Here is a 14,022-nt window from a genome sequence, read left to right as displayed (position 1 = left end):
ATATAATATTGTAAAATAATTAGCCTCCAATAAAAATAAAAATTAAAAAAAAAAAAAAAAAGAATCTGCCTTCAATACAGGAGACATGGTTCAATCCCTGGGTGGGGAAGATCCCCTGGAGAAAGTAATGGCAACCCACTCCAATATTCTGGCCTGGAAAATTCCCTGGACAGAGGAGCCTGGCAGGCTACAGTCCACGGGGTCACAAATAGTCAAACACAACTGAGTGACTGACTTTCACTTTCTTTGGTTTCTTTAGGGCCGTAGGAGTTGCAACATGATTTTCATGGCCTGAAAGAAAAAAGAAAAAAGCTAAATTGTTTATAGCATTTTTAGACTAAGCACAATTGTTCCCATTCCTGGATCTGTATTAGATTTTATAAGTTTTATTCTGTACTTGATACTGCTGCATATATTCCAGGTCTGATGCCATCATAAACTAAATCTTGTTCATCAATACCCCACAGCTTGACAAATATCCAATTATACTATTACAGACACACTGAATTTTATTGCACCTTATCTCTCTTCTAATAAACTGATTAAGAATATGGATTATAATATGAAAGATAGCAGTGTTCTAGGAGTTCTGATGTGTTTTATTCTGTCAGGATGAAAACTAGGGAATGTCTAGATTTAGAGACTAAACAAAAAAATGCCATTAACAAAACCGATTTGACTGACGACCCTTGACCTTTTCTACCTCCTACCCCCCACCATTTCAAAGTTGTTTCTAATGATATACCATTGCCCATCTATTGCCTATTTATATCACTTTACCAGATTTTTGTTGGTCTGATTAATTATATCAGTTTTGCTTTTGTTTTGAACTAGCCAACTTTCTATACATTTGGAGTAGCAGCTATGGCCCCATCATTTCTAACAAAATACTTCTATGTGAACATTTGCAGGTAACTGGATATCTCCACACCAGTCCTTGCTTGCCCCAGTACACAATTGTATTTTATTGTGTATAATCTGTCAGTTTGAATTGGTTTTCAAGTTTTGTGCTACCAAATACATCTGTTCAAATATATTTTTCAATAAAAATAAGACCAAGACTTTCTCAGAGGAATAAGGCCAACATGTGTTAATAGTTTTCTTTAACTCATTATTAGCTAAGAAATAAGGCAAGTGTTTACAGCAAGGTTAAAGGAGGATGCAAAGAGCAGATACATTTATAGATCAAGAATATAAACTTGCTAATTGTTTTTTTCAGGTTTTTTTTGGGGGGGAGGAGTGTAGAGGGAGTGTGAATCTCTTCACAGGACAGGATTACTTCCATCTGTATTGCAATTAGTCCTTTTTATATACTTAATTTTAACATATTTCAAAGTCAACCAAAGGCTAGAAACAAGTAAACCAGAAGTACGTGTTTATTCTAAACAATGGTCATTTTTCCATTGAAAATACTGTAAGCGTAAATAAAAATTATTTTTTCTATTTATAAATGTATAAGACACCATTTTCTCTCTCTCTCTCCATTTCTTCCTTCACTATATTTCTTTGGAGACAAAGTGAATCTTACTCTAACACAGAATAGAGATAAATCTCTCTAGGGATGAAGCCCAATCTCACGTTTTTACAATGTAAACTTATCTTTAAGTTTCCAGGCCAAATAACCTCTAGATATGTAAAAAATGTTCCACCAGAATTAGCTCAGGAGTCTCTGAGGAGACTTACAGGAGACTGTCAGGAGGTATGACTCTTTCCTCTCCCGAGGAGATAAGAGAAGTTTTAAATATTCTTTCTTCTGCTTTACTGTTTGAATTTGTGTGATATTCCATTTTTCTTTAAAAATTCACTTTTATACTATTTTACATAAATGTGAATATGGTAATGCCTACTTAGTAATTGACTTTTTCTCTACCTCTCTTCTATGTTTGTCTAGAAAGGTCTTTTGTTGGCAGGAATATTCTATTTTCCCAGGAATATCCAATAACTATTTTTGCCTCTTCCATATTTACTTACAAATTTTAACTGACACATATGCTGTAAGGATTATAATTCTTTAGATGACTTAAAAAAAGAGAGAGGTAACTATGGATCAATTATAGTCAAATTCTTATTTTGAAATAGTTCCTTAAAAATTAATTTACTCTTTTAATATCAGGTATAATGGTCTTATTCTGACAATTTTATTTTTATGTAGTTTAGAAACCAATCTTCCTGAAATATTCAAGTATATTAATTAAAAAGTATATATACTAAAATCTCCTATGTTTTAGTATCCCATTTGGTTTTTCAAATATTACTGTTTTTAGAGGAAAAAAATACTAAAAATTTAGTTGTGCTTCCAGAAATACATGTACTGTTTATACTTGAAAAAAACCCACACATATGTGTAAAATTTTACTTTTAATCTTTTCTGAATGATTTAAATATTTCCAGAATATGGCAAATATAACTTTTGCCATAAAATTATATTTTTGTGGCAATATAATTCCTATATCTAAAATAACCTAATGTATATATTCTTTTATCCTTATGAATTGACTTTTATTTTATACACATACACACACAGGATTAATAATCACAAAGAAACAAAGCACACACATACACTTATAACTTTTTAGTTACTTTCATTAAATTTCATTTCTTCTTCTTTAAACATTTAACAGCGACATATCATGTCTTAAAATATACTTCTGTGTATGTAAAAACAATTATCCTTTGTTTACTGAATTTTCAGGGTCAAGGTTGATAAATTGTTTTATTTCAGGAATACAAGAACTTTATTATTATTTATTTTCCATCATTCCTGAATTTCTAGAACTAATTTTTATTGTCTCTGTGAACTGTTTTTTTGCTAAAATATATCTGTCAAGATATTGACTCATGTACATGACAGTTAAATAGATTTGCATAAAAATTCAGCTATTTGTATTAGAATTAGCTCAATGCTTTTATATGACAAGCTTTGGCATGTCATTTTATTCCAAGGCTGTGCTATTCTGAGGTTCTTAATTTTACTTTATCTCCCTATGGTGAATAAAGGAATATTACTTTAAGAATTAAAAATCTATCAAGTAAGGTTGCTTTTCATGATTTTTCATGGCATATGACAGATACTATGAATCTATATTAGTTGATGTCCTTTCAAACCAGAAGATATTTATTTTTATTAAAGTAATGCTATAAATACTAAAATAATAATAATATATAATATTATAAAATATAGCCAGAAAGATTTAAATATAATATAATAATAAAATATAGCCAGAAAGATTTAAACTATAAAATGGTGGAAAATCCTTGTGATCTTCAATTTTTGATCTGCAGATGAAATAGTGCTTCATAATTTTGATTTTCATACATCAGAGAGCAATTAAAATGTGTTCTAAGGAAACCAGGAATGTTTATAGCAGCATTATTCATAATAGTAGAAAGTAAGAAATTCCAAATGTCCATCAAGGGATAAGTGGATAAACAAAATATGACATTTCCACGCAGTGGAATATTATTCAGTCAAAGAAACAGAGTATTGATACATGCTACAACATGGATTAAACTTTAAAGCATCATGCTAAGTGAAGAAAGTCAATCACAAAGGCCATATACTATATGAGTCCATTCATATAAAGTCTAGAAAAGGGAAATCTATAGAGACAGAAAGTTAGTTGTTAGAGATGAGATGAAGTGTTGAATGGGGAGGTGTGTAGTGAAGTGATAAATTCAGGTTGTCTTGTAGAGGTGGTGAATATGTTCCAAAATTGATGACAGTAAAGGTTATGCATTGAATTGTAGTGTAAACCCTGAGAGGTGTTTTGTTTTGTTTATTTGTTTCGATAATGCAAATGCAAGACTTAATTAAGTTTTGTTTGTGATGGCATCCATATCAAAGAGGCATCTTTTTCAAGAATATCTTGAAGAAATCACTTGTGAGCCACCTTTCTACCTTAGGTTTCTTTGGTTTGGAGATATTGGTTGATTTTAATAACATCATTTGGGTCATTAGTTTCTTCTCTTTCTTTCCTTTACATTCCTGTTTTTGTTTTAAACTCACTAGTACACAGTGAGTCTTTCAATTATACTCCCAATTATGCCCCTACCCCAGTAAAAATAAAACCCCAGGCATGCTCTCTCTCTCTACCTATTTTTTCTCTTTCCCCAGTACCTAGTTGTGTAACCTCAACTACACTATGAAAAATCCAGGACCTGTAAGTAATAAACATTTTCCTTTAAGGTTTCCTGATGACTACTGAGGAAAAATGTCTTGAAATCATAAGAACCACAGGTTCAGTATACCCACAACACTGGTTATCAGTAAGGTGAGACAAACACAAAACTTGGATATACTAAAAAAATGTTGAACTTTACATTTTATGTGAATGAATTATATGACATATAAATTATATTTCAAACTACTGCTAAAAAAGTCAATACTTAACTACAAAAAAAAAAAACCTGACCATATATATTGTTTCAACAATTTTAAAAGATTGAAAACATTCAGTGTATATTTTATGACTACTATATAATTAATTAATAAGAAATTTTTAAATTAGACAAGGTATTTGGAATATATATTTAAATAAATATATAAATATTAAAATATATATGTATACACAAATATATATGTAGATATATGCACATACATATAGATAAATGTATACTATATGTATATGTTTACAAATGGGCTTCCCAGGCGGTGCTAGTGGTCAGGAACCTACCTGCCAATGCAGGAAATCCCAGAGACGTGGGTTCCATAGCTGGGTTGGGAACATCCCCTGAAGGAGGTCATGGCAACTCCATTATTCATGCCTAGAGAATCCCCATGGACAGAGAAGTCTGGTGGACTGTGTTCCACAGGATCGCAAAGTCAGCCATGACTGAAGTGACTTAGCACGCACTCACTATATATGTGTGTGTGTGTGTGTGTATGTGTGTGTGTGTATGTGTGTATGTGTATATATATATATTTATATAAGAAAGTCAATACAGTAGTTCCTTTAGTTAATTCTATAATGGAGCTATTGATTTTGACTTTGACAAGTACGTGACTGGGAGATAGATGAAGTGTTTTATTTATTGTTAAGTGGTTTAATGGGTACTTGCATTATAAAATTTTGTTAAACTGTTTACACGTATTTTATGTAGTTTTTCCATATATATGTTTTATTCATAATGAGAGAAAAGCAAAAAATTATGAGAACGCAATCAGTATAAGTAACACTGAGTAAACTTATTTCCATAAATAAAGTTATCCATGAGCAAGAAAATATGTGGCCTTATTTAGAATATATCAAGTGCAAGATCTAGTCTTCTCTTCAGAAGAAATAAAATGCCAAATCTTAAAAAAAAAAAAAATTTAACAAGGAAATAGGGTAAGTATAGTTTGTGAACCTGGTCATCCATATTAGAAATATCAGAGCGAGTATTTGTCCATATATGGGCTTTCTTTTATAAATCTAGCATTCAAAATATTTGATAAATTCAAGTCTCCAGCATTTCCTTAAAATGAACATGTGCTAAATTAATTAAACTAATGAAATTTCAGAACAGTTTTATGCTCTATGCCTCTTCCCTTTGTAATAACACAATTAAAGTGTAATGACAGTTAAATAAAGATCTCATGTTTTATAGTGTGACATTTTTTACTTTTATATGATCATATTTTCTGTATCATTACACCTTTGTATCTAAAATGTTATGTGCACTTCACACCATATTGTGGAGTTAGTGAGATATTACCGTCCTAAAAATGTTAATTTCCCAGCACTGCTCAGTTCAAAATTGATAAAAATCCATCAAATCATCTGAATTCCATCGAGTTTTAGGTTTGCTACTTTCACTGATTCAGTTTATTACAAAGCTCTTGTCTTAACAGTTAGTGAATACCACACAGTTTCTACTAAATCAGTAACTTTCAGTCTTAGTTATCTGACTTTTAAGTCACAGGACTGGCTGACTTTCCCTCTTTGATAATCATGTGACCTGAACTTTCAAATTATTCTACTGTTATTACTTTTCATAATGTCCCAATAATGAGATATTTCCAAGTAATTAACATTTATAATATCAATGCTCTTAAACCACTTGGCATTTTTATAATTTATTTAATGAGTCTCAGATATGAGATCATTCCTAAAATGGTTTATACTGTATTTTTATCTTTTATGGTTTTTCATTTCCATTATCAATAGTAGACTATACTATTAAAAACATTTATTTTTCTTTTAATTCACTCAGTGTTAAAGAAAAGGCACTAATCTAAGCAGTTTTTTAGTGAATGCTAGTAAATAAAATAAGTGAATCAATTTGTCACTATTTTTCACTTTCAGAAATGTCTCTTCACATGTATGCCTCTTCAGCTATACTTTGGAAAAACAAATGTGTCTGCAATGTTAATGTGAAGGCCCTTACTAAAATTAACACTGTCAGTGTCTTACCAATACTCCTGGTACTTAATTTGTTGTTGTTGTTGTTTTTCCTGCCCATTAGTTATACTTCTAAACACCAACATTTACGTATCATTGACTGAGGTCTGCTCTGACTACTTGAATCTGGCTGCTTGCAGATAAATCTGAAAGTGTCAAGAGTTTAATTAGTGATTAACACAATTTGGTAGATAAAAATATCTACCTTCTTGGGCAGCATCATGCTTAATAAGACTCTTATGAGTTGAATTACAATGGTATTCAGGTAAAACGAAATATACTGGCCAGTATAATAATTTTAGAATTGTCTGAAAATAAGAAACATTTGAGAATTATCAGGGACCGTGAATTATAAAGACAGTGAAGTCAGTTGATAACAGTATTTTGGCCTCTTGGTGTGAAGAGCCATCTCATTGGAAAAGACTCTGATGCTGGGAAAGGTTGAGGGAAGGAGGAGAAGGGGGCAACAGAGGATTTGATGGCTGGAAGGTATCACCGACTCAGTGGACATGACTTTGAGCAAGCTCCAGGAGATGATGAAGGACATGGAAGCCTGGTGTGCTGCAGTCTACAGTGTCACAAAGAGTTGGACACAACTGAGCAACTGAAAAATATCAAATAATTAACACGCTTTTAAAGAAGTAACTTGAGAGGGCAGTTCAGCCAAAAACCAATTCAAAGGAAGGTGTGACAGTCAGATGGATTTTATATAGAGATACCCTCTCCTCCAGCAACCAGAGAGCCAAGTGTGATGGAAAATCTGGTTGAGGAAAAATGATAGAATAACTAAATTGCTACCATGGTTGAATCCAAAGTCACTACAAGTCCCTATAGGAGAGTTGGTCCCTGGTAGTGAAGGAGAGAGTTCCAGCCACATGGGATAGGGAGATGCTGGTGAATGTGCTAGAGAAACTTGAATTCCCAGATTCCCCTGAAACCTCTGGACAAGCAAAAGTGGACTCTCTCTTCCTTGCTAGAAAATTGCCTTTGTCTGGAAACTATGCAGAGGCCTCCCCTGCATTAGATAACTCCTTGATAATGTTTACTATATCCGGAACTATGAAGCATCTGACATTTTTTCATGTGTCAGCTAACGTGTTAATATAGTTTCATGAATTCTAGTAAATAACACAAGACTCCTGTTTCAGGGAGGAAAAGATTTTATGACTCATACCATTCCAACCATGATCACATTTGTCTCCGCGCTTGAAAAGCAAAATCTGACACAGTTTCCCACCATTACTCATGAGGTAATATTTCAGAGGATACCCTCCCATTGACCCAAGGAACAAATCACCTTGCATGTTTAATCTGAAAACATGCACAGGTATGTTATTGATATAAGAACAGAAAAAGAAGCCAATGATGTCTCACATTCTAATCTGTGTAACGAACACCTGCCTTCATTAATTGTATTGGTTTTGGTTAGACTATGCTGTAGATGAAAAGAAAAATAAAAAATCCCAGGATAAATGAAGTTTAAGAAAATGGCACAGAAAAACCTATTTGCGAGGCAGGAATAGAGACACAGACATAAAGAGCAGACTTGTGAATGTGGGAATGGGGAGGAGAGGGTGGGATGAACTGAGAGAGTATCACCGACATATATACACTCCCACGTGTAAAACAGATAGCTAGTGGGAACCGGCTGTGTGACACAGGGAGCGCAGCTCAGTGCTATGTGATGGCCGAGAGGATTGGGATGGGGTGGGAAGAGGCTCAAGAGGGAAAAGATGTGTCTATCACATATAGCTGATTCACTTTGTTGTACAACAGAAACTAAAACAATATTTTGGAGCCATTATAATTCATTTAATAAATGTAAAATGACAGTTTCATTTACATCTAAAATAAAATTTCATAGGAATGCAAATAAGAACAGTCATACAGGCTCTGTGACATTAAGTTCTCAGAGACCCAGGATCAAGTTGCATTGACCACTCCACCTTCTACAATGTGACCTTCACTGTCCACGACTCTGATTTTATCCAGGAGGAAGCAGAACAAAGACAGGAAATTAAGAAAAAGAAACGCAGGTCATTCCTAAACCACTTTTTAAGGAAGCGTTCTAGAAACCGCTTCTCAATACCCCCACTTTTTTGATTCATCAGAATATAGTCCCATGTATTCATTCAGCTACAAAAGAAGATGGAGAATAGAGATCTTATTTTAGAAAAATATTGGCCAAACTGAATATTACACCACAGAGGAAGATGGGGAGAAAGGACTTGAAGAATAGCTCTCAGTTTCTGCTCAAACAGCCAGTTTCCAGTTTAACAGTTGGTTGTTTATTTTATCTTACCCACAGAGCACATTTAATCCCAGAACAAGCATCTCAACAGATTATTATATTTGCCTCAAAGCCCATTGTATCGAGCTGATGCAGAGTCTCTTCAATCAAGTCTGGAAGTGTCTCCTCTTGGTCTGAGAAACTGTCATTGCCAAGAGGACTCCTGACAATGAAATGTGAAGTGCAACAGAAAAAGGACATTATATGAAAATTTAGGAGATCTGAATAGAATACAAACTTTAGTGATAATGAATCGGTATTTCTTCAATATTTGTAAAAGTTGTAACATACCATTGTGACATGTTAAAAATAGTGTAAACTGGGTATGGAATATATGCTGGATTTCTGTTCCAAACTATCGTCATGTCTCTTTTCTTTTCTATTATTTTTCATTTAATTATTTATTTTGTATCCATTAGGTCTTAGTTCGGAGAAGGCAATAGCAAGTCACTCCAGTACTCTTGCCTAGAAAATCCCATGGATGGAGGAGCCTGGTAGGCTGCAGTCCATGGTGTCGCTAATGGTCGGACATGACTGAGCGACTTCACTTTCACTTTTCACTTTCCACTTTCACACACTGGAGAAGGAAATGGCAACCCACTCCAGTGTTCTTGCCTGGAGAATCCCAGGGAAGGGGGAGCCTGGTGGGCTTCCATCTATGGGGTCACACAGAGTCGAACACGACTGAAGTGACTTAGCAGCAGCAGCAGCAGGTCTTAGTTGCGGCAGACAGGACCATTGATCTTCATCATGGCAGGCAGGATCTTCAGTTGTTGCATGTGGGATCTAGTTCCTTGACCAGGGATTGAACCTGGGCCTTCTGTATTGGGAGCACAGAATCTTAACCATTGGACCACCAGGGAAGTCCTCCAAGTTGATTTCTTTATCAATCTAAATTAGTCTAAAAATAAAGTCCATTCAAAGTATATGGTAATGCCCGTGTGGGTTAAATTAAAGTCATATTACTCCTTTGTTGCAGTTTTAAAGTTTTATCTATTTTTGGCTATGCTGGGTCTTTGTCGCTTCATGGAGGCTTTCTCTAGTTGTGGCGAGTTGGGGCTACTCTCTTAGTTGCGAAGCATAGGCACTAGGGCTCACAGGCTTCAGTAGTTATGGGGCATGGGCTTAGTTGCTCTGATGTATGTGGGATCTTCCTGGGCCACGTATTGAACCCATCTGTGCCCCCACATTGGCAGGTAGATTCTTAACTACTGGACCCCCAGGGAAGTCCCTAATGCAGATTTGATTCATATTTGTCTATAATTTTCTATGTACTATTGCATTAGTAAAACAGTCTGAAATTATACAGGTTAAATTGGTCTTTTCTTCATTCGGTTAGCCTAGCATAATTACAAGAAATGTGTTAAAATACCACTATCATGTTCAATGAAGAATGCTATGGTCACATGCTAAAATTAGATAATAAACTATTTTTTTCCTATAGATATATTTTGCATAATTTGAACTCTGAAAGGAAAATTTCAAATATTGAAATAATGGATGTGGAAATTACAACCTACTTTTAAAAGTTGCAATTATTGGAATTCTTATTTCTTCACACCCGAAGAAAATCACAGTATGCCAATGAATGTTATCATTATAATTCCTCAGAATATATTGCTCTGGCTTTTGACACTAATATTATCAACTTATAACTCTCCTATTAAATTTTAGGTTGATTCATCAGTGTTATTCAAATTGTAATAATATGTCACAATTGTGAGAGTGAAAACTGTCTCTCCATTTTATGATGAAGTAAAGAAATAAGATGAACCATGCCTTCTTTAAGAAAAACTCCTTATTGCTAAATTCAGACTTAAATTGAAAAAGTTGTGAAAACCACTGAGATCATCAGGTATGACCTAAATCAAATCCCTTACGTTATACAGTGGAAGTGAGAAATAGATTCAAGGGATTAGATCTGATAGACAGAGTGCCTGATGAACTATGGACGGAAGTTCATGACATTGTACAGGAGGCAGGGATCAAGACCATCCCCAAGAAAAAGAAATGCAAAAAGGCAATATGGCTCTCTGGGGAGGCCTTACAAATAGCTGAGAAAAAAAAGAGAAATGAAAGCCAAAGGAGAAAAGGAAAGATATACCCATTGGAATGCAGAGTTCCAAATATCAAGGAGAGATAAGAAAGCCTTCCTCAGTGATCAATGCAAAGAAATAGAGGAAAATAATAGAATGGTAAAGACTAGAGATCTCTTCCAGAAAATTAGAGATACCAAGAGAACATTTCATGCAAAGATGGGCCATAAAGGAAAGAAATGTTATGGACCTAACAGAAGCAGAAGATATCAAGAAGTGGTGGCAACAATACACAGAAGAACTACAGAAAAAAGATTTTCACGACCCAGATAATCACAGGGTATGATCACTCACCTAGGGCCAGACATCCTGGAATGCAAAGTCAAGTGGGCCTTAGGAAGCATCACTACAAGCAAAGCTAGTGGAGGTGATGGAATTCCAGGTGAGCTATTCAAATTCTAAAATATGATGCTGTGAAAGTGCTGCACTCAACATGCCAGCAAATTTGGAAAGCTCAGCAGTGGGCACAGGACTGGAAAAGGTCAGTTTTCATTCCAATCCCAAAGGCAATGCCAAAGAATGCTCAAACTAACACAGAACTGCACTCATTTCAAAGACTAGCAAAGTCATGCTCAAAATTTTCCAAGCCAGGCTTCAATAATACATGACCCGTGAACTTCCAGATGCTCAAGCTGTATTTAAAAAAGGCAGAGGAACCAGAGATCAAATTGTCAACATCCGTTGGATCATCAAAAAAGTAAGAGAGTTCCAGAGAAACATCTACTTCTGCTTTATTAACTATGCCAAAGCCTTTGACTGTGTGGATCACCACAAACTGTGGAAAATTCTTAAAGAGATGGGAATACCAGACCACCTGACCTTAAGAAAAGGGAATACCTGACCTCCTGAGAAATATGCATGCAGGTCAGGAAACAATAGTTAGAACTGGACATGGAACAATGGACTGGTTCCAAATCGGGAAAGGAGTAGGTCAAGGCTGTATGTTGTCACCGTGCTTATTTAACTTATATGCAGAGTACATCATGAGAAACTCTGGGCTGGATGAAGCACAAGGTGGGATCAAGATTGCCTGGAGAAATATCAATAACCTCAGATATACAGATGACACCACCCTATGGCAGAAAGCAAAGAAGAACTAAAAGGCCTCTTGATGAAAGTGAAAGAGAGTGAAAAAATTGGCTTAAAACTCAACATTCGGAGAACTAAGATCAAGGCATCTGGTCCCATCACTTCATGGGAAATAGTTGGGGAAGCAATGGAAACAGTGACAGACTTTATTTTTGGACTCCAAAATCACTGAAGGTGGTGACTGCAGCCATGAAATTAAAAGATGCTTGCTCCTTGGAAGAAAAGTTATGACCAACTTTGACAGCATATTAAAAAGCAGAGACATTACTTTGCCAACAAATGTCCATCTAGTCAAAGCTATGGTTTTTCTGGTAGTCGTGTATGGATATGAGGGTTGGACTATAAAGAAAGCTGAGTCCCGCAGAATTGATGCTTTTGAACTGTGGTGTTGGAGAAGATGCGTGAGAGTCCCTTAGACTGCAAGGAGAACCAACTAGTCCTTCCTAAAGGAAATCAGTCCTGAATGTTCATTGGAAGGACTGATGTTGAAGCTGAAACTGCAATACTTTGGCCACCTGACATTAAGAGATGACTCACTGGAAAAGACTCTGATGCTGGGAGGGATTGGGGGCAGGAGGAGAAGGGGATGACAGAGGATGAGATGGTTGGATGGCATCACTGACTCAATGGACATGAGTTTGAGTAAACTCTGGGAGCTGGTTATGGACAGGGAGGCCTGGTGTGCTGCAATCCATGGGGTCGCAAAGAGTCAGACACAACTGAGCAGCTGAACTGAACTGAACTGACAACTAACACCATCCAATTTGGTACTTATTAATGGACTACAAATATGAGATTGTCTGCCTCTTAACTTCTCCTTTCCACTACACACCATGTGACAATCTTACCACTGATGATAGATAACTGAGGAGGAAATAAAGAAAATTGGGATATGATTTTCTGAGCTTAGATTATGATATGTCTCCAATGTTAAGCAGGTCATGTCTATTTCCAGTTCTGGCTTTGACACACTTACTTTTAGTTTGATGTTGAACAGTTTATTGAAACCATCTTAACCTCAGTTACAAACTTCAATTGTAAATTGCAGAACACAAGGCCAGTTTTTAGAGTTGGTAAGTTCAAATTACATGAACATGGCAAAATATAAATTGGTACATTTTTGTTCTACTCTCAAAAATTTTTAGACTATTGAAACTTCTGAGTGAATTGTCCTTTTCTGACAATGTGAGAAAGAAATGATTTTTTGCTTTTTGTGAAATCTTCCATTTTTGCTTTTTGTGGTTAGAAATACAAGTATATCTATATACCTTACATGACTTTAACTTGTACCAATGATATGCCATATAGTTCACTAAGGAAATTCATTTATTAGTTATACAGAGTTACTCATACAGTATTGGATGGCACTTAACATTTAAATAAAATATAATGCATCCAAAATTCCATCTGTGCTGTACAAAGATATGAAAGTAAGTTCATTTTTGTCTTTGTTTTTACAAGTCAGAATATGTAGGTTTGCCCTTTGACACTTAGTTTCACATCTCATGTATCTGCTGATTATTTTAGAAAGTAGATATTACTAAATGACCCAAGAGAATTTTGCTCTTATGCCTGGAAACTATGTGATTTATTTTTCCCCAACAGTAATAATTTACCAAAATATGAACAGATACTAGGGTCCATCGTAATGAAATAATTTTATGGATGGTAAGAGGTGATATTTTGACAGCCAAATAAATTTTCTCATGTGTTGATAAAACATATAAAAATTCAATTTCTTTCTACTTAGTTATTGATTATACTTCACTCTTTCAAGTCTCAAATAAAGCTCAACATTCAGAAAACAAAGATCATGGCATCTGGTCCCATCACTTCATGGGAAATAGATGGAAAAACAGTGGAAACAGTGTCAGACTTTATTTTTTGGGGCTCCAAAATCACTGCAGATGCTGATTACAGCCATGAAATTAAAAGACGCTTACTCCTTGGAAGTAAAGTTATGACCAACCTTGATAATATATTAAAAAGCAGAGATATTACTTTGCCAACCAAGGTCTGTATAGTCAAGACTATGGTTTTTCCCGTGGTCATGTATGGATGTGAGAGTTGTGAAGAAAGCTGATCGCCGAAGAATCGATGCTTTTGAACTGTGGTGTTGGAGAAGACTCTTGAGAGTCCCTTGGACTGCAAGGAGATCCAACCAGTC

Source organism: Moschus berezovskii, chromosome 13, assembly GCF_049115385.1.
Source record: "Moschus berezovskii isolate FMDL1 chromosome 13, NW_MosBer_1.0, whole genome shotgun sequence".
NCBI classification, from domain to species: domain Eukaryota; kingdom Metazoa; phylum Chordata; class Mammalia; order Artiodactyla; family Moschidae; genus Moschus; species Moschus berezovskii.
Note: the sequence above shows the minus strand (reverse complement) of the source record.